Genomic DNA, 27,112 nt, shown 5'->3' with positions numbered 1-27,112 from the left:
TCTGTGCCAGCAGGAATCCATCATTGCCCTTTAGTAGGTATTTCAAGAATGTCTGATTTCAGTTGTGCTTTGGAGAGGGAAGGAGTCACAGCTGAACAGAAAATTCATGTGCCCTCACAGTTCAGGCTTGTTTTGGGGTGAAGGAAAAGCTGATTTCCCTCAGCACCACCAGGCAGGAATATTCCAAACCCCCTTTCCCAATCCTGTCTGTGCTGCTGGAGCTGTTGGATTCCTTTCAGCTCAGGGCCCTCTGTAAACCTCAGGTTTTGGTGCAGTGTTTGAGGCCATTACTGAGCTCTGGAACCCTCCTCTGCTGGAGGAAGGAAAAGAGACCAGGCTCATAATATATCCTTTGCTTTTCTGGTTCACAAAACCACTCACCTGAGACTAAATTCTGGTGTCCCTTCCTAGCAGAAGGTGGATTTAGCTGTCAGGAAACAGCTGCTAGGACCAGGGAGTGCACAGCACAAAAAGGAATCATCAGCAAGCAGGTGCATCAGGATTTCAAGTCCAATATTGATTAGTTCATTAAAATTAATAAGACAATTATAAAACTCCCATTACATTTTGCAGCTCTTCTGGAAATAGAACCATTTATATGTCCTGATGCTTTCAGAAATACCTCGCTCAAGACAAATTGTAGTGTCATTTTCCTTTGCAAATCACAGAATGTATTAACTCCCAGTAGAGCCCAAATTTATTTGCATTTTCTTTAATAAAGCTTTATTTTAAATAGGCTGTTGCTTTGAATAGACTGGAAGACACAGTCATAGTGTTATGTACTGAAAAAGTTGCTTTAATTGAGTGTGATCCAAACTATTGGACTAATTTTTGCTGCAGTTAAATTAAAAAATGCAAAGGCTGATATTCACATAATGATTTTTTGCTAAATCAGAGAAATTTGTTTCAAAACAGAGCCTATAGAGGGGAAAGCCTTTGATTCAAGCTCAGGAGCTCAAGAAACAACTCTACGAATAGGAATGTTGGTTCATAAAAGGGAAAAATGTCCCATTTTTCCTAATTTTTCAGAAATGGGATTTTCAGATTACAGATCTAATTGCCCTGTGGAACCTTCAATGACTTCAAGTTGGATTTGCAACGTGAATTAAACAGTATCTTTAATGAAGGATTTGCTTTGAGCCACTTGATTCAGGGCAATTCTTGCAGAAAGGAGAAATCTCTAGGAATTCTCAGCTCTCATGCAAGGGGGAGGCACTTCTTAGGGATGTGATCACTGCTAACTCAATTTTCCACAGATGTTTGATAGAATTTTCTTGCCCAGGAGATCTGACTCTCCTGTTTAACCACAAGCTCAGTTTACATCCCTGTTTTGCTTTGCCACTGTGCTGGTTTTCAGCCCCACTTTGGAATAGGATGCGAGTTTGGTACTGGTGTTGCTTCTCTGCCACTGTGATTGCAGTAGATTGGAGATGGTAAAGGAAAGAGCTTTGGAAGCTGATCCCAAAGGAGTGGCCTAGAAATGACTGGTGGTAATGTGGCCCAGCCCTTCATCTGACTCATCAGCCCTCTGATGATCAAATTGGTAAAGTTCTTGAGTAAAATGTATTCATGTTGTGGGTGTGTGTTAAGGTGTTTGGTACTTTCTGTTGAGCTCCAAGATTCTGGAGATGTGAAATCTATGCAAAAATCTGTGTCATATAAAAAGAGACTTCTCCCACTCCTGTCTGTAGAGAGAAATGACACAACTTGATCCAAGTGTGTCTTGAAGACTTAAATAATAAGATTCAAAAGGCTTTGGTTGGAGTCTCCAGTTCCTTTTTTTTTTTTTTCCTGGTGGGGAAGTGAGGGTATCTACTACATATTAATAAGTTCTTGGTATAACTTGTTCCCCAAAATCACTGAAGTTTTAACTGAGTAGACTTGCAGAAAATCAGAAGTTGGGAGGAAGGAGAGGGAACTGCAACACCAGTGACAAATATTGTATCACAGTTCTGGTGATCAGATAAAAAAAAAAAAAAAAATCTGTCAATTTCTGTCTCATCAAATTTCTTGTTGTTGCATCAGTCTGTATGTCTTGGTAATAAGAGGTCTGGTAAAAATTAGTCTCTTACATTTTTATGTTTTATAAACTCTTCTACAGATTTTTTACTCCCTTGATAGTTGAGGGAATGATTAAAAAGACTGTACCAGATTCACTACAAAAAGCAGGAGTCTTCTCTGGTACCAGGCCAGTGCCAAAACAGTCTTAAAGAGTGGGACAAGAGCTCCTTTTCTAAGTCTGCTTTAATCCCTTGCTTATGTTCCTAAATCAGATTTTGAAGCCCATGAACAAAATTAAACAGACACTTTTCTCTCCATGGAGCTGTAACCTCCAGTGTCAGTCTGGTGTCTCTCTCCCCATATCAGTCCTATGGACCTTACCTTGCAGCATCTATGTGGGAACCAACTAATCTGTTTTTCCCCTTTGTGTCGTTTCTTTGCCTCCCTTCCTTCCCTTCCTTCCCTTCCTTTCCCTTCCTTTCCCTTCCTTCATTTCCCTTCCTTCATTTCCCTTCCTTCATTTCCCTTCCTTCATTTCCCTTCCTTCATTTCCCTTCCTTCATTTCCCTTCCTTCATTTCCCTTCCTTCATTTCCCTTCCTTCATTTCCCTTCCTTCATTTCCCTTCCTTCATTTCCCTTCCTTCATTTCCCTTCCTTCATTTCCCTTCCTTCATTTCCCTTCCTTCATTTCCCTTCCTTCATTTCCCTTCCTTCATTTCCCTTCCTTCATTTCCCTTCCTTCATTTCCCTTCCTTCATTTCCCTTCCTTCATTTCCCTTCCTTCATTTCCCTTCCTTCATTTCCCTTCCTTCATTTCCCTTCCTTCATTTCCCTTCCTTCCCCCTTTTTTTGTTTGTTTTCTTTTTGCCTTTCTCTAGAACCACTGCTCATCTCCTGCCAATCTTTACTTTCCCTGGGCATCCCTCAGACTGATGAGAAACAGAGTCCTCATACATCTGTGATCCTGAGCCTCCTGGGCAAACACAGATGGGCAGCAGGGAGGTAAAATATTTTATTCTCCACCTCAGGAAAAACAGATTCTTCAAGGCTTGGGAGGAGGATGAAGAGTGGATAGGGGAAGAAATCTTGCACTCATTCATTGCCTTCCCCCAAGCAGAAAGTTTCGCCGATGAGATATTTAAAAGTGTAGATGTTATTGAGAGAGTCTGAGGAGCTGAGGGTAGGGCTGGGAATGGCACAAGCAGGAATTTCTAAAAGAAAAAGAAAAAAAACACAACCCCTCAACATTCCTTCAGGGCTCTCCTGAAAAGTAGAACACAACTTGTGTATCTTTCTGTGTAGGCTGACTCGAAATGGAGGCAGACGGTGTTTGAATCCCAGGATCAATAAAGACACATCCTGCAGTTAGACAAGGCAAAACAGTGTCATTTCTTAGAACTGAAAAACAGTATCTAAATGCCTCAGTGACTTGTCATCAAGTGACTCACTGCACTGTCAGAGTAGGACTTCTGGCTTTCACATGAAAGTTATTTTGCTTAAACAGTGTCCTGCCAGCTTCCATCACCAGTCTCCCTCTCCTAAATTTGTCTCCAACTTACTTGAGGTTAAGAGGGGATTTGAGGGGCACAGGGCAGGAGAAGAAGGCAAGAGGAGGTTAAATGATTAGAAATCTCATTTCCTTTTCCTTGTAGTCTTCTAAGAACTAGGTTTTTTCATTTATTCCATCTCTAAAATGTGCCCTTGAGTTACCAAAAAAACCCCCGACATTCAGAAGTGATGAGCTGGCCATATCTGTAAGAATTCAGTAATTTACTTGGTCCAGCCAAAACTGTTCTTGCATGCAATGTGTTCTTTTAAAGTTATTTGCTACTTAAAAAAAATGGGCCTTTTTTTTTCCCCCCCCTCTCTCCTTGTTATTATTATTTATTATTATTCTATTATTATTTATTATTATTAATATTATTTCTTTATTTTTATTATTTATTATATTTTAATTTAGATTATTTTTTCTTTATTTTTATTTTTTTATTCTTTATTTTTTTTCTTTATTTCCAAAAAGTTTCATCACATGCTGCCATACAACAGCATTGAGTGCATTGGTGTGCAGTCCAGGAGGTGATGGTCATGGAAATAAAAAGAATGTCACCTGAGAAGCAAGTGGCTTTCTGCTCTTATCATACCTGTTTCTGTCAGCCAGGTTTAAGAGGTCTGTTGTGATTGATGATGCTCAGTGGCTCTTTGCATCCCACCCTGTTATTTTGGCTCAGTAACAAGGAGCAGGGATTTTAACAAGGTGATCTCTGACATCTGGTGTAGTTCTGCTTGGTTTTGAAGACCTGAGATGCTGTTCCACCTGCAATTCCTCTTATTATAGGCAAATCAGTTGAAATCCAATAGGATGAGCACGATCTCTGGTCTATATTCCTCCTTTTTCATGAATCCATGTGCTTCCCTTCTGTGGTGGGGCTTTTGCTATTGTTGTGTTTCTTTATACTGGGATGTGACTGGGATGTGCAGTGAAAGGCAGCTGTATGGAGCATAACCTGTGCTGGTTTCAGCAGAAAAACTGTTTGACCTCTCTGAGAGTTCTCTAATCCTAAATTCTTAATGAACTCACTACAGATTTGGAAGGAAAGAGTTTGTGGTTGACTTTGCATTCTTCTTGACTGACAGATGAGAAACATGCATTTGCTTTTCTTTTTTTCCTTAAAAAAAAATCCAACCAGCCAACCAAATGAACAAAAGAACAAAAACAAACAAGAAAAAACAACCTGCCACCCCTCCCCCCCCATCACAAAGCTATGAAGCGAGGATGTGGCTGTTGGCAGCTGTTTCCCTTTTCATGTGGTCAACTTAAAATTAATATGAAAAGTATAACTCTGAGCTTGCATTCTTGGAGCCTGGATGCATGATGAAAGGCCAGGAGGGTTCTTTCTCCACCTGCTGGGAGCATGTTCTTCACTTGAGCATTTTTGGGAGGCTGCAATCAGGGGGTGAAGCTTGACACAGCTGAGCTCATCCTGGCGTGCAGCCATCCAAAGGCAAGGGTGGTTTCCCCTCCCTTTCAGCACTTGGCTCTGAGCTGACCTGGCAAAAAACTTCACAGATCAACAGGAGGAGATGTGGCTGTGGTGTAGTATTAAAGATCCAGGAGGTCTCTGTGGGTTTGAAACCTGGATCTGAGGACTGTAAGATCTAAGGCTGGATCTGGTGGCTCACAAGTAACTGCCTTGTTACTCTGGAAAGATCTGTCACTGTGATACCTTCTGTGTACAGCTTTTTATTTGGGTTATTTATTTAATTTTTTTTTACCTTCCTCTGTTTCTGAGCTCTTGGAACCTCAAGCACTTGTGCAGTCAGCTCCTTCTGGACTTGCTTCATCTCAGTATCAGAAAGTCCTTGGTACAAAATGTGCTTTAACTCCTCTCTCACTGGCTCTCTGCTTGAAATAAATATATTTGGAAGAAAAAGTACGTCAGCAAATCACAGGTGGATCTTGTATTTCTTCTGGCTCCCCTTTTGCTTTCCTGTGATCCAGTCTGGAAGCACAATGCTTGCAGTCTCTGCCCTGCTGTAGGAGCTTCCATGCTTCACCTGGGGGGTTCACTTCTTAGTATAACAGAGCACTTCAGGGATTTTCACCTCCCTGAAAAACATATTGCATCCTTGTGAGTGTTATATTTCTTCCTGTGATTTGAAAAGGCGACTAGGAACTGAAAGGATGTTTTCCCCCAGCTGTCCTCTGGGCCCAAACTTCTTGCTGTTGTCCAGCTGGAACTATATAAGACAGAATTAAGTTGCTGATATTGCTGCCAGTTACTACCTTTATTAAAGGCTAAATATTAAAGGCTAAATATTAAATATGAAATACTAAAATATTAAATATTAAATACTAAAATATTAAATATTAAATATTGTCTGTTTTGCTGTGCCTCTTCTACCTTGCACTCCTTCAGTTCATTGTCAAAGGGTTACAATGCAGTTGGCATCTCTTACACAAAATGCTCCTGGCTTCTTCGTGGAGATGCTGAGATTCCAGGTCCCTTTCTACCTGAACACTGCCCCTAAGGCTCAGTGTGAGCATAAAACACATCTGTGCTGGGGAAGTAATGCAGTTTCTTCTGCCATGCAGGTGCAAAGGGCAAACAGAAGTGACAGACACAGGGAGGACCAGAAAAACACCTTTCTGGTGTAGCATAACCTCACTTTAGATCAGCATACCCTGAAATATACACAGAAAGGTTCTGGTAATATTTGTACTTTGGACTTCATAGCCAAGATGAAAACAAGATGAGAAATTTTCATGTTGTCAGGAGCTGTGCAGCAGGTATTTGGTAAGATCTGCTGGGCATGACGGAACAAAAACTGGTGGTTTGGTTTTTTAATTTTAGTTTTCTGTTTGTTTGGGCTTTTTTGTAACCTGGGGATGTAACTCTCTCTGTAGCCATGGGTTTCAGTGGGAAGAGTCAAGGGCAGTCTTAGCAGCACTGAGAGAGCCTAACCTTGAGAACAAAAGTAGAGTGTTTCATGTGGTTACACACTGAGAGATGTGGGGAGGCATCTGATGGGAATCCAGAAAGCGCGTGGGCACTCGATTCCCTTGGAAACTGTTGGAATTTGGCACCTAAGCTGGTAAAGTATTTTTAAAAAAAAACTCTTAAATATATTTCTGAAAATTTTGGTCTGGTGTTGCTAATCAGTGTGAGGGGTGGAGGGATTTTTTTTTTTTTTAATTTTATTTTTTTTAGCGAAGCAATTCCCACCTTTGATCCTTGTTACTTTCTAGCAGATAAACAAGGAAGAAACTGAAGGAAAGCAACAGAAATGAGTTTGGGGCTGGAGGGATTGACGCAAAAGGAAGATAAAAGAGCTAAATACTTGTGTGGTTTTATAAAATGAGGAGGAGGGCAGGACTGTTTATGGGTTTATATGCCAAGATGTGGAGGATGTGGAGGAAGGAAACTGTTTTGGTCTCCATTCTGCAAGTGCCTGTGCAGGCAGGTAGCTTCACACACATTTCCTGATCTGAAAGGATCATTTTTATTCAACTTGGGAGAGTTATGGGGGCTTGCTGGTGAAGAATAGAAACACTTTTTGTGTGGCAACAAGGAAGGTGCCTGGTCTAGTACTTCAGTCAGGGTAAGACATTTAAATCTGCATTTTGCAAGTTTGCACCTTGGCTTGATGGCATCTGTCAGTGGCATCACATTGCAAAAAAATTAACTTTCCATTTGTGCCATCCTTCCTGATCAGGAGGACTTCTAGCAGAAACCCCACTCTAAGTCCACACTTGCATTCTTAGTGCTTGGATCTCCACCCTGTGTTAAGGCAGAGCTGGCTGCCATGGTGACACATTTAATCTCACTGATCTCTCAGTGGCATCTGAAACCTCCCCCAGGAAGAAGAGACAGGAGGACAGCCAGGCCAGGCTGGTAATGTGGGAGAGAGCAGGGGCAGCAGGCAGGTGAAACTGTATTGGGACTGCTCTACCAAGGTGTTAGAATTATGCTTTTAAATCTATCAGGACATAAATATTATTAGGATATGTTATATATTATTAGGATATTTATTATACATATATTTATTATACATTATTTTATATATATATATATATATATATATATATATATATATATATAATCCATTGGGATTAGGGCACTCTTGGAAAGTGCTTAATGACAAAGGTGTAAAAAGGTTATTTGGAGTTAATAAAGCCCCAGCAAACAATCTCAGGTCTTAACTGCTGGAGATACTGAGGACGTCGCTGCACCGAGTGCACTTTTTGTTGCCAAGAGAAGAGAGAAACCAATCTGAGATAAATACAAAAGGGAAATGAGACGAAATGGATCAGTTAGATGTTAATAAGTCACCAGGGCTGGGTGGCATTCAACCAAGATTCTTGAGGAACTTGAATGTGAAACTGCAGAGCTGGTGGCCAAGCTGTGTAATTCATCACCACAAGTGGCTGCTGTGCCAGGGGGCTGGGGAGTTGCCAATGTAATTCCCATCTCTAAAAAGGGCTCCAGAGGGAATCCTGGGAACACTACACCAGGGAGTCACACTACCAGGAATGGGAAGGTCTGCAATCAAGATCTCTGAATATGCAGATCGATGTTAACTGTTGGGGAGGAGTCAGTGTGGCTTCTGAAAGTGAAAATCCTGCTGCATTGCCTCACAAAGTTATGTGGCATCCCAATAAGAATTTAAGGATTTTAGTGAATTCAGTATATTTGGATTTTCAGAAAACTTCTGCTAGGACCTTAAGCTCTCTTACAGGTTTGGAGGGAATGTTGCTTTATACTTCAAAAGCCACATGATTAATAAGAAGTAAAAAAAAACTGGGGATGATTTCACTTTTCAGGTTGGAGATGGAAACATCACTGCAGTGATGCAACAAAAAAAAGCCCCCATCCTCCTCAGGAAAGGGATAAAGGGGATTGTTTTCCTTCAGTATAAATGCTTGGTGCACCCATATCTTGTGTCTGATGTGCAGTTCTTGTCTCCACATCTCCAGGACATGCTGGTGTTGCTGGAAGGGCCAAAGAGATGTGCTGCCTTCCAAGGGAACCTAAAATGCCTGAGACTCTTCCTTTTGGGAAGGAGGGGAGGGATGGGGGTGAAGTTTAAATGCTAAAGTCATCAGGTAAAGCTGAGTATGAACCATCCATCAGCTGGCATCCTATTAGAAGGAGGAAATTTTTAATAAAACAAGATGGGCTTTGATTTTAAAACAGGTGAAAGAGCACAATACTGCAGTGGAGAAGGATCTGGGGCTTTCGGCTTTGGAATAGGTGGAATCTGGGGACAGGCTTTGCAGCTCTTACCCATGCAGAGCAAACCCCACCTGCATTGCCTTTGCAAGAGAGTCTGTGTGACCCTTCCTTTTCCCAGGACTTTTCTCTGGAGCTTTTCATAGGAAGTGATTATCCAGGTGCAGGTGGTTGGTAAGCGTTTGACACTCCCTTGTGTGAGCAGTGAGATTTTTAATTTTTTTTTTCAAATTGTAAGTTACTTAAGCACTACAGGGGTGATTTTTTTCCTTTCTTTTTTTTTCCTTTCTCTTTTTTCTTTTCTTTTTTTTTTTCTTCCTTTTTTTTTCTCCTTTTTTCTTTCTCTTTTTTTCTTTTTCCTTTTTTTAAAATGCTGCCTTCAGCAGGGTGTGCATGTGAACTTCGTTTTAATTAAGGGCGAGGAATCTGTTTTACATAAATATATGCCATATTCTCATGAGAGAGTGAAAACAGCCCTGAGGGAGTGATGAAGAGGCCAGCAAATTGAGTTGCTTCACTGCTGGGAGTCCTGATTCTGATCTCTCTTACGTTCTCTCTACCTGTGAGACTTGCTCCAGGCAGGCTGGCAGCCAGAGAGGTTGAGCTGATGCAAAGGGACTTGCTCCTCATGGCTTTATTTTAGGCCTCTCATTTGTGGTTTGGGGCAGATTCAGGGGTGATGGTTGCAGTGCTGCCTGAAGTTGATGTCCCTGCAGTGGGAGCAGCCAAATGGGATGTGAATCTGGTTCTGAGGCATTTCTGCCACGGTTTGATGCTGGCTCAGACATTTCTACCACTGTGCCCAGTGCCAGGGTGTTATATTGCAACATTTGGGTCACCTGGATCCTTGGAACAGGAGTGAGAGCCAAGCATGGTCCTCACCAGGCTGGCTGAGTTGCTTTGGATTTAATAGTGGGGTTGGGTCATGGTGGTTCTCTCAGTCTTTAAGAATGAAAACAAATTGCACTGGAAGACACCAATGAACCTTTTGGAGGTGGTTGTCTGTTTCTTGGGTTTGTTTATTAAATACTGCCAATTTATTTCAGTTTTAAACCCTGAAAGGGGAACAGATGAGGAAAATGTTTCTGTACCATCAAGGAGGGAAGATCCAGGGTCTTTGCATGGTTTTTTGTTCATTTTTTTTCCCTTAAGAAGAAAGAAGTGATAAATGTGTTAAAACTTAATAGCTGCAGTACTGGAAGCAGGGCAGATAAATAAAAAGTCTCTTTCACTCTGCACAAAGAGAATTATGAAAAACAAACCACAAACTCTGTGAAGATGCTAATGAATTGTATGAGTCAAACCTGGCATGTTGTTAGCATCTGCTGCTTTGTTTACAGGGGATAAGCCAGCATCCCTTTCAGGCAGGCTCTTGTACTACTAAACTATTAGGAAAACTACTGCCCTGTTACCAAAATCTCAGTTTGGTGTTGAAACCTAACCCTTGGTAGACTGAAGTCACCACTGCATGGTGTCCTGCAGAACCTGGTGGTGGCTGGCAATTTTTTTTTTTTGTTTCAGAAGCCAAAACCCTAGGGAGGTTTGGCATGTCTGTTACATCTAGGATATAAAGGGCAGATACCTTTCCCTTTTTAGTGTGTGAGGCCAGGCTCAAGCACTGATGCCACTGAGTGAGGTCCATGTTGCTTTTGTTATATATCTCTGTCCTCTGCCCCAAGAGCTGTCTCTGGAGAGCCTCTGGAAATTGGAGTCCTCTTGTCCCAATAAGTAAATGAATCAAAGGAGGGTTTTGATGTTCAGCTCTTCCTGTTTTACCGTTCTCATGGGTCTGAAAGTGTTTGGGACTTAAAATTGATGGGAAGTAACTGGTGATGCTGGGGCTTTGCAGTTGTACACAGCTGATGGACCTCTGCTGTCAGGCTCCTCTGAAAGCAGGAAACATTTTGAAGGAGCAGATAAACAGGGAGGTGGGGCAAAGATAAGCTCGTTGCAATAGATGCTTTTTGGCTGTTCAGCACAGCAAGGTAAACAAACACACTTCAGATAAAAAGAAATCTGATGGTCAGTTACAGCTTGGATGTTGGGTTGTAGGTTGGAGCATGTCCTGCAAGTGGAGAGCAGAGGTGCAGCCTGCTGTCACATCTTGGGGATGTGACTTGGGGAACAAAGTCACTGTCACTGGTTTCAGGAGACGTGGTGAGGGCTTTAAGCACCTCAAAGTGCAGAGACTGTAGAGAAATTCCTGATGGTGAAATGGTTTTCTTAGACTAAGGCCTGAAATGGAAATCCCATCCCTGGTATCAGCTCAGAACAAGAACACCAGAAGCGTGGGCAGGAGCAGTGATCCAAGTTTCTGCTTCGTGCCACTTGTGCCCTTTTAATGAGTAGGGTAAAATGTTGTAATCACTTGATAGTTTGAACCAGCAACAAGGCTGTGAGGCTCATGCAGGAGGAAAGGAAAAAGCTCATGAGCAGTTCTGAGGTCCCCCATCACGGAAGCTGAAGAGGAGATGATGGGTGAGGCAGGGAAGGAGCTGCCAGCTCTGCTCTTTGTGCTGTTTCCATTCCAAGTGTGGTACCAGACCCAGCAGCTCCTTCCTGGCATCCTGTCCCAGACAGCAGATCCCAGATCTGTGCCTTGCTCTGGAGTCTCCTGCAAAATTAGCACAGGGTTGGAGGGTGGAAACATAAACCCCAGAATCAGGGCAGGAGTGTGGAAACCCAGGTGGTTTCTCCTCTGCTGTAAACTCTTGTCACCTTTCCCAGCTTTCTGAAACTGTGTCCCCTTGTTTATACACAGGTAGTGGAGCTGTTGTGTCCTTTCAGGTATTCTCTGTTACCCAGCAGAAGTTTTTCCTTCACCCAAATTAATAGCACTTTGTCACTGAACAGTGTTTTCTGGAGGGATGGATTTCTGTGCATTCCTTAAAATTTAGAAAAATCCTGAAATTTCATCATCCTTCAGTGGAGGCAGAAAGAGTTGGCTGAGGCAGCAGGGGAGGGAAGAGGGGAAAGGATTATCATCCTTTTCTGCAGAAACTCATGCTCATTTTCTCTTCCAAAATTATTTCAGGGTGTTTCTTTATTCCAAGCATTTGTTAATTTATTGGGCTGTGAAAAAGCAGATAGTTGGTTCTCCTTTTTGAAAGCTGCCTAGATTAGAAAATGCTCAAGTATATAATCAATAAGCAAAGAAATAAGAACATCCCAAGGAATAGTATGAAGAGTGATGCTTTCAGGATTGCTTCACAGTGATGGGTGAAGAGAGATTTTGCCTGCACACATCTCATAAACCTCAGTACTTTGAGTTTTACTTTGTTTTCTTTGGCTTCAGGGACAGCCAGTGTCTGGAGCTGAGGCACTCCAGTCCCTTTGCTTAGTGTCCCCAAAAGACCTGCAAACTTAGCCAAGCTTTTGGGCTTGAAAGAGATGAGCTGTGGAGCCTCAATTGCAACTGGGTGCCTCTAGTTCTGGGAGTCTGTAATGACTGCGACCTTTTGAAACCTTGTTCAAACTGTTTTTGTTGCACTCAGACAGGAATGTTATGTTCTTTGTGCCCCCTCCTAAAAGGCAAAGCATTTTGTATAGGCCACTTGCAGCTTTTATAGCTTGATATATATGGGTCAGGGGAGGAAGCAGGAATAGCCTGTTAGATGTTTTCAAGCTGCTGAAAAAGTCCTGAATGCATGAAGGAGGTTTTAAGATCCCAGCTGAGTTTTTTTTTTTTTTTGCAAATGGCCTTTGTCTTGATTAGGAAGAGAAATAAGAGAAATAAGCCCCCAAACCTGAATTGCTTCCAACTTGACTGAGTGGGCCAACTCTTTGCAGAGACAGCCCTGTCTGGTAAAGGGTTCCACATTTAATTCTGAACTTTTCCTTCCTCCTAACAGGAAGCATCCAGTATCTCAGTTACCACACTGAAATGTCATTGTTTTTCAATCAGAATAGAAATGGGCATTTGGTAGTTACAAAGTTACAAAAAAGAGAAAAGATTTGCCCTGCCTTTTTGAAAGCACTGGAAGTGCTGCTTTGGATGCCTGTTAAGGGACATATAAAGGTTTCACAGAATCAAACTGGTTGAGGGTGGAAGGAATGTCTGGAGGTCATCTGCTCCAAGGATGTGCTCAAGGAAGGCCACTCCAAACAGTTGCCAAGGTCTGTGGCTTTGAGTATCTCCAAGGATGGAGACTTTGCAGCCTCTCTTGTCCCAATGCCCTCACAGTGAAAGTGTTTCCTGATGCTCAGAAGGACATTTCTGTGTTTCCAGCTGTTCCCACTGCCTACCACCCTGTCACAGGCCACCACTGACAAGACCCTGGCTCCATCCTATTTGCACCCTCCCTGTAGGGATTTATTCACATGGATGAGATCCCACCTGAGTCTTCTCTTCTCTAGGCTGAAGAGTCCCAGCCCTGACAACCTTTTATTAGAGCAGAGATGCTCCATTCCTCTCAGCACCTTCATGGCCCTTTGCTGGGCTTTCTTGTACTGGAAGACCCAGCACTGGACCTTGCACTCCAGGTGTGGTCTCAGTGGTGCTGAGGGAAGGATCATCTCCCTCCACCTGCTGGCAATAATTTGTCCAATGCAGCCCAGGACACCATTTGCCACCTTGGCTGCAAGGACAGATTTCTGGCTCATATTCACTTGGTGTCCACCAGGACTGCCAGGTCCTTATCTGCCAGCCTCCTTTCCAGCTGGGTGGCCCCTGGAATACACAGGTGCCTGGGTTTGTTCATGTTCCATGTTGAACTGTTCCTGCTGGCAACTTGGCTGGTGAAGGGACTCGAGCACAGATCCTATGAGGAGAGGCTGAGGGAGCTGGGGGTGTTGAGGCTGGAGAAGAGGAGGCTCAGGGGAGACCTCATTGCTCTCTACAACTCCCTGAAAGGAGGTTGGAGCCGGGGGGGGTGGGCTCTTTTCCCAGGCAACTCTCAGCAAGACAAGAGGCCATGGTCTCAAGTTGTGCCAGGGGAGGTTTAGGTTGGACATTAGAAAGAATTTCTTTACCGAGAGGGTGATCAGACATTGGGATGGGCTGCCCAGGGAAGGGGTGGATTCTCCATCCCTGGAGACATTTAAAAAGAGACTGGATGTTGCACTCAGTGGTCTGGTTAGTGCAGTGGTAGTGGATCAAGGGTTGGACTTGATGATCTCTGAGGTCCCTTCCAACCCAGCCAATTCTATGATTCTTCAGCCTGTCAAGGTCCCTTTGGTGGATCAGCAGGACCCTCTGTCCTATGACCCACTCCTACCAGTCTGATGTCATCTGCAAACTGGTGGACCTCCCTGGATTACACTGTCTTCCCACTAGGTTTTTGTGCCACTGATCCCCACCTTCTGGCTCAGCCAGATTTCAGTCTCTGTTTATCCAGCCTGTAGATCTCTGAGAATCTTATGGGACACAATGTCAAAGGCCTCCCTGAAGTCCAGGTAGATGACATCCACTGCTGTCCCACAGTCTGCCAAACCACTCATTTTGCTCTAGTTTATCAAGCATGGGTTCCCCTTGGTAAAGCCATGCTGGCTGCTACTGATGATTTTGTTGTCCTCAGTGTTCCTGGAAATGGTTTCAAGAGCAAGCTGCTCCATCACCATCCCAGTGATGGAGGTGAGGCTGACCAGCTTGTAGTTCCCAGAGCTTTTCCTGAAGAACAGGAGTGACATTTGCTTTCTTCTATGGGTACTTCTCCAAGTCTCTATGGTTGATCCAAAATTGTCAAGAATCACCTTGCAGTGACATCTGCCAGCTCCCTCAGGGTGAATCACATCAGGACCTCTGGACTTACTTTGCGTCCCCACATGTAGGGGTGAGCAGAACCTTTTTGGGAAGGTCTAAGGGATTGAGGACTGAGCCTTCATCCTTCTCTCATCCCTTTTCTCAGTCTTCTTTACCTGTTGAGCTCATCGTTCAGTTACTGCAAGAGGGACCTTGCTTGCACAACAAATCTGTTGTAGGTTGGCTTTAGATTTATAGTGACTAAAGCCAGGAGACCTCTTTTGCAAAGGTTCTGTAGCTGCATGGGGAACCTTCTCCCGAGGTGATGGTGTTGTGCACGCACACAATTTGGGGTTTGTAGCCTGGGCAATGAGATTTCTGTTAGACCTGGCTGAGGACAGGAGTCTGTTCCAAGGACCCACTGTGTGTGACCTCAGCTCAGACTGCCTTGACTCCTGCTATTTGCTTTGGAAATTGTAGTTTCAATTGCTGCTGATAACCCAGCAGACTGTTTGATGTTTTACATTTAGCAATCTCTTTTTTTTTTTTTTTTAGTTCTTCCCTTAATTACTTATGTAAATAATTTTAGGAGACTTCACATTAGTTTTGGAGGAGCTGGCATAGCAAAGGCTGGGAGGCAAGCAGCAGGTGCTGTAAGTAATCACTCTTCTAAATTAAGCAACACTTTCCAAGGCAGTAGGTTAATTTCTGAGTAAGCAGCCTGCATGCAGATTCTTAGAATCAGCTGGATCATGACCCAGAAAGTGACTCAAGGCTTTGTGAGGCTTTAATCGCATGAATTGTCTCACTGAAGCCTTTCATTTTTAGAGGAATGTGGGGCTCCTCTCCAGCTTCAGCTGAAATTGTGCTGTCAAACTGAAACCTGTCACCTGTCTCTGGGCTTGTCTTGGTAGCCCAGCCTGCATTGCCATCAGAGGGGTATTTAGAGCATGGGCAAGCACGTCCAGCTGCTTGGGAGCCCACAGTATGGACGTGGACAACATGTAGATGAGCTTGTGCCCAAGTCTGTGCTGCTGTGGATTTCTTTAGCTAGTGCAAGAGCAAGCAGTGTTGGAAAGCTCTGTGCCATTTCCTTCTCTACCTTTGTGTGTGCAAGTGGATTTCTGCAAAAACAGTGAAAAAAAAAAAAAATAAAAAAAAATAGTCCTGCTCAAGTGGCACTGTCACTAACCTGTTGCCTTTGCTTTGGCACTGCAGTGATTTTGCTCAAGGCTAGGAGCCTGCTCTTCAGACCCCACTCATGAAGTTTGGTGGGGTCTGTGGTGACCGTGACACCTACAGGGCTCTGAGGGAATGGGTAAAATCTTTATTTCTGTCACTACAAAGAGTGTGACTTTTTGGATCGCTTTGTGTCACTTGCGGAGCAGGAAGGGACAGTTCTGACAAACTCAAGCTCTCTTTAAAATGTCTTCCAGCATGAAGACCATGCCAAAAAGTAAGGAGAAAGGGGGAGTTTGTTTTTTAAAGAGAATCCCACACAAAGGGGGATAGAGCAGAAATAGTGTCTTTCTTCCAGGAGTTCAAGACAGGAAAGAACTTCAGAGAGTTGGAGATAAAAAGAAAAGGATATTTTTATGCCTCCGTATGACTGGGATTTGGTGCTGCTCTGACTTACAGTTGGTCCCTCTTGTGTCTGGGGATGCTCAGCCTGGTTATCAACTTGGTGCTTGTAATCATATAGCCACTAAATAGATCTGAAGCCTTTTTTTTTTTGGTGCTCCTCAGCTTGATTTTCACTATGGTCAGAGATCTGAAGACAGAAATGCTCCTAGGCTTGAACTCAGTGTTTGAATACAGCCCCTTCATGTTTAAAAAATAATAATCTAGGTGACAGGCTTCTGAAGGTTGAACTCAGTTGTTATGAGTAGTGTTACAGAATGACATGGATCTTGTAATTGGTTTAGGGGTCTGTAATCTCTTTAAATTAATCTCTTCTCACTCTCTAGATTAAAACTTTACCGATTTGCTTGCTCTGAAATCTTCACAGTTCAGATGCTAGTGCAGAGTCTTAACAAACTCAATATTCTACTGAAACAGATTCTTACACCCTAAGCAAAAATATTCTTTCAGGCTTTGCTCCTAGAGGTGGATGCTTAGATTTAAATGAACACCTTGAAGACATCAAGAGGTGGGGTTGATTCCCCAGTTATATCTGTCAAGTAGAAGCAGATTCTGACCCTTGTTTTCAGGAAGCCTTGTCTGGGAGAGAAGGAGCTTCAGCTTGAATTCTCTGCTCTGTAATGGAAAGAAGATGGGTGAGCAACTTGGTTTTTTGGTAGCTCAGCTTCTGTTTGGAAGTGGTGCTGTGATCCAAGAGTCCTCTTTAAATGGAATTCCAGTTCTGTGGGAACTGGGACCAAAATATCTTTTTAAAAGAAACGGTGAAGAGGAAATTGTACTCCCTGCTTAACCCTGACTCCCCACTCTACAGATCTGCTGGTGGTGGATGCCATGTGGGTTTAACAGATGGTCTGAATGCACTCAAAGTGTCTGAGTGTGTTCTCTGTGATCCTGCAAGACTTGGAAAGACAAGAGTTGCGCTGGGTGAGAACTGGGTGGACAGTGATTTGGTGATGGGAGCACAGAAACATGCTAAGCATCCACATGTTTTCTGGGCAGGCTTTTCAAAAGGGGTCAGAATTTGACCTCTTTTGAATACTGTGGGGCTGGAGGCAGCAAAACCCTGTTTTCCAGATGCTTTGGCTCTGGGTAGATTGCAAGAATTGAAAGTGTCAGGTAATACAGTGAGCAGATACTTAGAGAATTTCTTGTGGGCTGGCTTTCTGAGTGGTTTCCTGGAAGAGAAAGCAGAGACTGAACATCTTCTGTTCCTCTGCATTTTTCTCCTCTTCATCTTTCTCACTAAGAACTGCCTTAAATTCTCATTACCCACATCTTTTTTTTTTTTTCCCCAGCTGCATGAAGCATTTGAAATGCTTTCTCCTATCAAAAGCAGGACTTGTAACTGTCCCTTTCCAGAGATCTGTGTGCCACGTTGAGGGACTTGGACACATTAATAACAACAAAATATTTCTTCACCCATCTGTCCTCTGAAATAAAACACATCGGGCAAGTTGCTGTAACATAAGACTGAAAATTGGCAATTATGTTTGTGTGGCAAATTTATTCTCTTCTCCTAAAATACCCCTGGAGAACATCCAACTGTAGCTCTCATCTGATCCCAAGATTTATCCTTGGGATGCTCTGGATGCTCTTGTGTGTTTCAAGCTCTGACACTGTGGTTGTTAGAAAGCTTTGAACTCCTCTTTGCTTTCCATTTGAGAAAGAGGAACTGATACCCTCCCAGTCTGAACTCTGGAAAGGAAAGGGGAAATTAAAAAGCTTCAGAGAACTGAGCTTTTATCCAGGCTGGGTGCCTTTCATCTGGGGCTCTTTCTGAGTGGTTGAGCACTGCATTCCCTCTGTCAAAATAAAACCATGTTTGGGGTGGCCACTGAACCCTGCCCTTCCATGACCATCACAGTTGTCCCAATGGGTGCTTTAAGGGCCAATATAAATGCACAATCTCTTCTTTGCCTTTCCACAGTCATCACTTCAAAATCTTTCCACTGCTTTGCCTTAAAAATGACTTTCCAAGTGAAGATCCCCTTTTGTTTTGTTGACTATGAAGGATGCATGATAATTACAGGACAACTGCTGTGTCAGCTGAGATACTGGAGTCTTTCTGGAGGACAAAACCCTGCTATGAGCAGGAGCAGTTTAACTTTTTTCACTCCCTCCAGAGACCAGGGATGAGGAATTTCCTTGGTTTTCCACTCAGTGGTATCTGTGTGGCTGCTGTTTATTACACTGTAAGTAAGAGTTTAATGGACGTGCATGCAATAAGTCACTGGTTTGTGTTGGTGTGTGGTTTTTTCAGAGAATTACTTATGCCATTTAATTTGCATCACTTGAGAGAAAGCAGTATTTAAAAAAATGTAAGTATGATATCAAGGGTTTGTGAAGTGAGGGGCAGGCAGGTTTTTATGCTCTGAAGATTTCCTCTCTAGAGAATCTGAATTCATAAACACAACAACTACAGGATTTTTTGGCTGCTTTTTTCCTGTTTTTTTTTTTTTTTTCCTTTTTCCTTTCTTTTTTTTCTTTCCTTCGAATCAGGCTTCTTCTTCACCTGCATATGGCTTTTCTTAAAAATGACTTGTTTCAGGGTGAAATTCAAGCTTGCCAAGCAACCTGTGGAACTCTTGTTGTTTGATATCTGAGAGCTCCTCTTAAATTGGAACCGGTCTTGTCTCCTGTGTGCTAAGTTTTATTTTCTTACTCCAGAACGAGTTATGTTTTAATTCCTGAAAGACCCAATGTCCCTTGGCTACCTTTTAAACTTCTTTTGTTGTTGTTGTTTTAGTTTGGACCATTTTCTTTTGGTTGTTGTCAGGGAGCTGCTGTGAGAGCTGAAGAGGCTGTATGAAACCCTTACATGGTGTGTCCCTATTCCCAGATTATTTACAGGGATACTGTCTTGGGGTTGTACCACAGGTGTTGATCCTGCCCCTGCTGCCTCCAGGGATCCAGATAAAGGATTTGATGCAGAATGAGATGCTGCAGCCCCTGTGCTGTTCTCAGGGAAATTGGTGGCTTCAGTTTGGGCACTATCCAAGCAGTGATCCTCTAGGAAGCCTTTGGCTTGTTTAATACACAAACTGGCTGTTGCTTGGCTCCCTGCAGGAAAAAAAAAAAAGGTCAAAATAGGTTGAATGGGGCTGAAAGCTGTGTTTCTCTCAGGGAAAACATTCAGCTCTGGCATATACTTAACTAAGCAAATATTGACCAGTGTGGAACAGGGATGGGAAAGACCCAAAGCACTGGTTTCCTGATCATCCACACCATGAGATTTGGGTGGAAAAGGCACAGTGTGGGCTGCAGTTGGCTCTTGGACCTCACTGTTTCCTGCCTGTAAGCTCATCCAACTTTTCCCAGGTCATGGTTGTTCTGCAGGTATCTGGGGGAGAAGATGGCAACTGGGGAGGTGGTGCTGGAATGATGTTCTAGGACAGCATCTGTTGTTGGTGTTACTTATCTAATTCTCAATAACAGGAGGGAATCAAATCTGGGGGGGGGCTTGTTGCACAAGTTGGTGCAGCTGCTTTGTGGGTTTTTTACTTTCAAAAGTCTGGGTTTTTTTGGTATTAAGAAGCTTTTTGGAGATGTGTCTTAAAACACATATTCAAAATCAGCATTCTGAAAACCCCATTTATTCAGTCTGGTGAGAACAGGTGCACATGCAGACATGGATAGGTTGAATTCATTACAAAACACTCTCCTGGAAACCTCATCTCAGATGTTGTTGCACCTCTTTCATACTTCACATTTTGCCAATTTTCAGAAGAAATTTTGATAATTTGCCAATTGTCAGGTGGTACTGTGGGGGAAGTGTTCAGAGCATTATGGGATAAACCCTGAAATCCTATTTTGGGTCAAACTCCCACTGTTTTTTGTGGGTGGCTTGCTGGCATTGAGGCCAAATACCCCTTTGCTATCAGAGATGACCTTTTTGTCCTGTTAAAAGTCAAGAAGCCTGAGAATTCCTGCTCGTGTTTTGTATTCAAACTGCAGGAGTTCTGCCCTTAAAATTTATAAATGTGCTTGGATTTGTGAACAAGTTGGTTAAATAAAAACATTCCTGTAACTGTTCTTTCAATTCTCAGTAATGCTGGTGAAGTGCCAGAGATCTGGAAACAGAAATTAGCTGGTGATTTAAAACAGTGCATCAAGACCCATTCTGTAGGGGAAATGCTGGAGTTCTGAAAACTCTACTTTTCATAAATGAGGAAAATATGACCACTTTTATTTTAAAATGAAAACTTTAAATTCTTTCAAAGTGTCAGGACAAATTTATAGAAACATCTTTAGTTAAGATAATGAGTTTTTGTAAATGTCACTATGAAATACCTGCAGTTTTTGTCAAATGTTGCTTTCCAGTAAGAAATACTGAACTGCTTATATTTTAAAAGTTAAACGAGTTTGGAATTAGATACCTGGAGTTCCTGACTATCAGGATCTTCAGAGATCATGTTTTTTTCTGGCCTCTTCTTTCAGTGCAAGAAAAAGGGAAAAGGCTGTGATTATGTTGGTAACACTCAAAAAACCTGAAACAATATCCCAACAGTAAGAAAAGAGAAAGGCCCAAACCCTTTAAAAAACATGGCTGTGCAAACCTTGCCTGGCATGAAGTCTTCCCAGCTGAAATAAGAGTTCTTCTCCTTCACCTGAGGAAGTCTGAGGTGAACCTGTCTGCCTGAACCCATCTTGGTGTCAAACCTTGCACGATGTACAAGGGCAACCTAAGAACTTGCTCAGTGGGCTCTGAAGCCCACATTGGATTTTCTTCCTTCCCCACTTCCCTTTAGGTGGTCTTTTCCTATCCATATTTCAAGCTAGGGAGGGCTCTTCTGTCCCATTACCTGGATTCCAAGAGAGAAAGGGTTTTCCCATCCCTTCAAACTTCCCTTTACCCCCTGCTGTTGAGTTTCCCATCAGGATTACACACACAATTCTTTTTCATTGAATCATAGAATGGTTTGGGTTGGAAGGGACCTTTAAGATCATCCAGTTCCAGCCATGGGCAGGGACACCTCCCACTAGACCAGGTTGCTCAGAGCCTCCTCCAGCCTGGCCTTGAACACTTTTTTTTTAACTGAGAATGTATTTCTTGTGGGAACTGAAGTTGTGGAAGCACCTAGAAGGGAATTTTTTCTTGCTGTCTTCTCTGTAACTACCTGAATTGCTCTTCTTTTAAAGATGTGATTGACTGATTGGAGAAGGGCAAAGTGAACAAGAAGTACTCAGTGATTTTTTTTCTACCCTCTTGTGCCTCCAAGAATCACAAATGAGACTTGTGTGATAACTGGGACCAGAGTTTGCATCTCCCAAGTACCAGGACTTCTACTCTACACATTAAAACTCAAAATGAGGATGCTGTATTACTGATTCCAACTCTTTCACTGATTTTTCTGCTCAGGGTTGTCATCTTTTAAAATCTGTCTTCATCACAAAACCAAGGTCTTGGATGTTACTGACCAAAACCACTTGGTTTATATAAGTACTTTGAATGATCTTTTTTGTTTTGGGCCTCCTTGCCACATGTTGTGGTTTATAATTGCAGAACTGGTGAGGTTGTCAGGAACCTCTGTGGATAGTCTAGTCCAACCTCCCACTTAAAGTGATGGCAGCTGAAACAGTTTGCTCAGGGCCATGTCCAGTGGGGTTTTGAGCATCACTGAGGATGAAAACTCCATGATTCAGCCTCCCCCAGAATAGAAGTTTCTGGGGGTTTGGTTTGGTTTGTTTGTTTTGTGTTTGTGTTTTCCCCCCTTCTTACATTTAAATGGAATTTCCTGTATTTCAGTTTGGGCCTATTGCTTCTTGTCCCGTTGCTGGATACCACTAAGAGGACCCTGGTTCCATCTTCTTTCCACCTCCATCAGGTATTTATGCACATTGGTGAGATCCCCATTGAGGTTTTCCTTCTGCAAGCTGAATGGTCCCAGCTCTCTCAGCCTCTTCTTGTATGTCAGGTGCTCCAGACCCTTGGTGATTTTTCTGGACCTTTGCTGGGCTCTCCCCAGTATGTCCATCTCTCTCTTGTACTGGGAAGGTGAGCACTTGACCCAGTTGAATTTCAGTGGGTGTTGGTCTGTTTCTTCAGCCTGTCCATATCCCTCCAAACAGCAGCACACCCATGGGGTCTGTCTGCCACCTTTCCCAATACTGGATCATCTGGATCTGAGCATCTTCAAGCTTCCTGCAAGTATCCTCTGTGCTGTCACCCTTGATTTTTTCCCTCATGAAGAATCCAGAGCTCTGGATGAATTGTTTAATGAATCAAATCTCTCCAAAGTACTTCAGAAAGGTTAGGGTTTAGGGTTAGGGTACTTAAAAGTATTTTGCTGTTCACTGGGGAAAATCAGACAGAGATGAGGTAACTTGCCTAGCACTAAAAGAACATTAAGCACTGCACCTTGTAGTGAAAGACTTCATCATTATTATTTGAAGCTTTAATTCCTTGACTCTTTGATATTCCCTGCAATACCATACCCTTTGCTAACACCATAGCAACCTCCTGTACCTGTCACTGTATAATGGCTTGTTGGCCAAAAGCTGGACAGACAGTGGTTTTAAGGGTTGGAAACTCAGGGGTCAGTGGGAAAAGTTCAGTAGAATGAGAGAAAAATTCTGTTGTAATTTAGCAGTATTGCAAAGTGGTTTTTTTTTTTCCTCCCCTAAACTGCTCTAGAGGAAACAGGGGCATCAACTGAAACATTCTCTGTGCTTTATCTATAGCCCCCTCCCCCAAAACTTACACCCTTAGCACAGGCTAAACCTCTGGGCTAACAGATGGTGTTGAAGGGGGGAGGCAGGGGGAACAATTTGCATCTAAATAGCTGAAATAAAAAAGGGTCACGTCCCACAGACCAGCCCCACTCACCTGCTGTTTAAATCCCCCTGAGAAGCAGGCAAGCGCCTTTAGTTTTTTAATGTCAGCTGTCCTTGCTCTCTGAAAGCATTCTGCCCTCAGAGAGCTGCATCTTCCTGGATGGATTGTGTTCCCAAAACGATGAACTCTTGAGGGTTTGGTTCTCTGAATGCAGTTGACAGCTGTGTCACTTTTTTGTTCAGCCCTCCCATCCGAGGGGCTGCTGCTGTCGTAATTACTGCGGGTGCTAATGGTACAGAAATGGTGCAAACTGAATATTGCCTCTTCTGGCAGCTTCACACTTGGGTGGCCCCATGAGTCAGTCTTTAGAAGTGCTCCTGCCATCTGGTCCTGTGGCCTCGTGCTTCAATAATTTGGGTTTTTTTTGGTTTTTTTTTTTTTGGTTTGCCTATGCAGGTGAGATCGGGTTTGGCCCTGGTGGCCACCAAGCTGCAGCAGAGTGGGGACCCTGATTCCCCAGGACTGTGCCATGGTTCATGGACCTTGTTTAATCCTGCCTGGATTTCTGAATGTGTACTCCCCAAATTTTCCACGTTTAAACCCAAGATTTGCTGCTTTGCAGTGATTTTCTTCTTGAGTGTAAAGCTCTGAAAGTTCTTCTCACTGTTCTTTTTGGGGCTGGGGAAGGGAAAAGAAGCACTGACCCCCTACATATTCATGGAGATTGCTCTGGGTCTACCTAGTAGCAGCTTTTTGTCTCTTCAGGCACACTTTCCTAAAGTTCAAGGGTGTGGAAAGCCTGTAATACGGAAAATCATTCCCACTTCATCATAATGATATCCACTGCTGGCATTCTGAAACCATCCTGCCAGATTTCCCAGTGGTATTTGGGGGAGGGAGGCAGTGGAGGAGATAAGAGGGCTCTACAGTTTATTATTATTTATTTATTTATAATAATTTATATTTTATTTTAATATTAAATTTATATTAACTCAGTAACACTTAATAAAACTTACATAACTTAATATTATTTTAATATTAAATTTATTATTTATTTATTTATAATTTAGTTGCATTACTAAATACCAGGATGAGTGAAACCTGTTTCTATGCACCAGTTCCTTGGGTTTATACATCCAAATGCTGAAAATAAATAGCATTAAGATATTCCAAGTGTTTCAGAAATTTCCTTACGTTAGATCTCTGGGCATCTTCTTTGCCTCCCAGTAAACATTTGGAATTTGAGTTGGGCTCAGCAGTAGGAGGAATAGTGTAGGAGATGATTAGGGACCCACCACTGTCTTCTATGTGGTGACTTGGTAAATAAAACCTCTTCAGAGGAGGATTTTTGTTTCTGGAATTGGAAGACCTTGAATCTCTTCTCTTTTTTTTAGCACAAGCCTGAAGGGAAATGGTGAGGTCAACCTTTTTGGTGCTGCCCAGCTTCCCCCTCCAACAAGTGTCTTGGCAAAGGAAATTTGCTCAAGATCTGCCATGGTTTTCTTTTCTCATTGAGTTCCCAAGTGTATTTCCACATAATGAGTGGCAGTGGCTGAATAACCTCTATGGATGAAGTTAATACAGATTTAAGCAACAACCTTGTTTGTATACCTTGAGGGGGGTTGGTTGGTTTATTTTGTAAATTCATAGAATCATAGAATCATAGAATAGGCTGGGTTGGAAGGGACCTCAGAGATCATCGAGTCCAACCCTTGATTAACTACTGCTGCAGTCACTAGACCATGGCACTGAGTGCCACATCCTGTCTCTTTTTAAATGTCTCCAGGGACGAAGAGTCCACTACCTCCCTGGGCAGCCCGTTCCAATGTCTGATCACCCTTTCCGTGAAAAAATTCTTTCTAATATCCAATCTGAACTTCCCCCGGCACAATTTAAGACCATGGCCTCTTGTCTTGCTGAGAGTTGCCTGGGAAAAGAGCCCAACCCCCCCCTGGCTCCAACCTCCTTTCAGGGAGTTGGAGAGAGTGATGAGGTCTCCCCTGAGCCTCCTCTTCTCCAGCCTCAACACCCCCAGCTCCCTCAGCCCTTCCTCACAGGACTTGTGCTGGATCCCTTCACCAGCCCAGTTGCCTCCTTTGGACCTGCTCCAGCACCTCAATCTCCTTCCTGAGCTGAGGGGCCCAGAACTGGACACAGGACTCAAGCTGTGGCCTCCCCAGAGCTGAGCACAGGGGCAGAATCCCTTCCCTGGACCTGCTGGCCACGCTGTTCCTGATCCAGGCCAGGATGCCATTGGCCTTCTTGGCTACCTGGGCACACTGCTGGCTCATGTTCAGCTTCCTGTCAATCCAAACTCCAAGGTCCCTCTCCTCATAGGATCTGTGTTCGAGTCCTTTCACCAGCCTGGTTGCCTCCTTTGGACCTGTTCGAGGACCTCAATATCCTTCTTGAACTGAGGGGCCCAGAACTGAACACAGTACTCGAGGTGAGGCCTCACCAGGGCTGAGTACAGGGGCAAAAATCAGATGGATTCCACCAAGATCTGGCGTAGGTGGACTTACAGAAGTAACTACTATAGGAATTAGCCAAATAATTATCCAAATTATCCAATATTTATCTAAATAATAATCCAACTTATAGTAACTCAGAGCTGTGTATTGACCTTTATAGCTTTTTACATCTTCTTCCTTTGGCTGGTGGAAGTTGTAGACACACACATGTGAATGTCTGGGTATATATATATTTATTTCTGCACACTCTGTACTATACCAGATATTCTGCCTCTGCAATGCTGCTGCTTTCTTTCAGACCCCAGCTCAGTGACACTTGCAGGTAACTGGCCCTGGCAGTTCTGCTGACTTTGCTGCTGCTCTCTCCCAGGGATAAAATTCTTGTTAGGCAGCAGGGCCCCAGAGAGCATGTGAGAGCAAATCCAGGAATGAAAGATGATTTTTCAAATATTTCTTTTCTCTTTAAAAAAAAAAAAAAAGAAATCGTGTAAATTGTGCAGCTGTAGAAGAGATGGATATTTCTTTGTGACAAAGGAGGCAAAAAGGTGGAAATATGAGGAAATAAGAGGTGCCTGTTGAGGCAATGTTTGCAGGTAGTGGGGTGAAGAATGGGAAAACTGTATTTACTGGCTTGAGATGTTTGCTTCTTTTATTTTACTGGTTTTCTTTTCATGACTTTTTTAAAGTGGCTTAGCAAGTAGCTGATTGACATCAATAATTTATTTCTGTACCTTCCTGAGCTCTCCAGTTGGAAGGGAACTTGTACAGAAAAGACCATTCTGGTAGTTTATAGTGTTTTTTTCAATCGATTTCTGGGTGTAGAACTAAAAGTTTAAAAAAAGATGTGCTGGATTGGAAACAACTCTAATGCAATTTTTGGGATAATAGGATTATTTGGTGGATTTTATTAAAATAGAATTCTGACTAGTTTGTTTTCAGCACACATTCAGCTCTGGTTTGTTGTTATTTGATCTAATTGCCTCTTGAATTAGTGATACCATCATTCTGATTCACCCTCTGCCTCTGAGGACACTGACATTGTGAGAGAGTGTGAAATGCTGTGTAAATGACACACAGGCATGCAAGACAGAAAATGGTCTTTAAAAAGATTTGCCAGAACTTAGGTCTCCTCTTTATGTCTTGACAAAGAGCATGATGAATTGATATTTTTCTGTATTTACTTATTTCTCTGTCCTGACAGGTCTTTTAAGCTCTTAGAAATGCAGCCTGAGAAAAATGCCAATAACCACAGCCTTTGAGGAAGGAGCAGTTAATGAATCTCTGAGGAAATACCCAGAATACAGATGCTCCAGGGGGGAGAGGAAGGTTAGGAGTCAGCATAGCAGTGGCTGGAGACTGTTCAGCATCTTGGGTCTAAGACAGAAGATGTCTGCTGATAGCAGAACATATTCAGATGACAGACTGGGGGCTGATTTGCTCAGGGCTATGTTTTGAGAGCCCTTTTCAAAAAAAAAAAAAAATTACAATTTAGGATTTTGAGATAACCTCAGTTCAGCTTTGTCAGAACCAAAGCATTAGGGGTTTGCAGATTTTTAATTGTATTAAGCATTGAAACCCTCAGGGGAAGTTTCACCTATGAAGATGTAAATCAAAACCATGCTAGAAGTTTAAAGAATATGTATTGGGCTCAAATCCAACTTCTATTTTTAAAGCAAAAAAGGACCTACCACAAACCTGAATGTCTGTTTTCTAATGTTTTAACAGAGCAACAGATAATGCTAAAACTCTGAGGCTTTTGTTAAAGTAGAATATTTAAGGTCCTCACATAAAAGTAGATGTCCATTGAAGAGT

The 27,112-nt window shown here is 42.8% G+C and overlaps 1 protein-coding gene across 4 annotated transcripts in view; it reads left to right on the top strand.

Moving 5' to 3' along the window:
* PAK1 (p21 (RAC1) activated kinase 1) overlaps positions 1-27,112 on the top strand; it is an 81,956-nt gene that overhangs the window by 8,113 nt on the left and 46,731 nt on the right. The window contains exon 2 of one of the 4 annotated variants that reach the window (XM_071767089.1): positions 21,801-21,879. The exons of the other annotated variants lie outside the window; for them this stretch is intronic. The gene's annotated coding sequence lies outside the window, so the exon portion shown is untranslated. The remainder of the gene's footprint in view (positions 1-21,800; positions 21,880-27,112) is intronic. 4 annotated transcript variants of the gene reach the window in all.

This window comes from Heliangelus exortis, chromosome 1 (assembly GCF_036169615.1).
Source record: "Heliangelus exortis chromosome 1, bHelExo1.hap1, whole genome shotgun sequence".
NCBI lineage: Eukaryota > Metazoa > Chordata > Aves > Apodiformes > Trochilidae > Heliangelus > Heliangelus exortis.
This window is presented reverse-complemented; position numbering and strand designations above follow the sequence as displayed.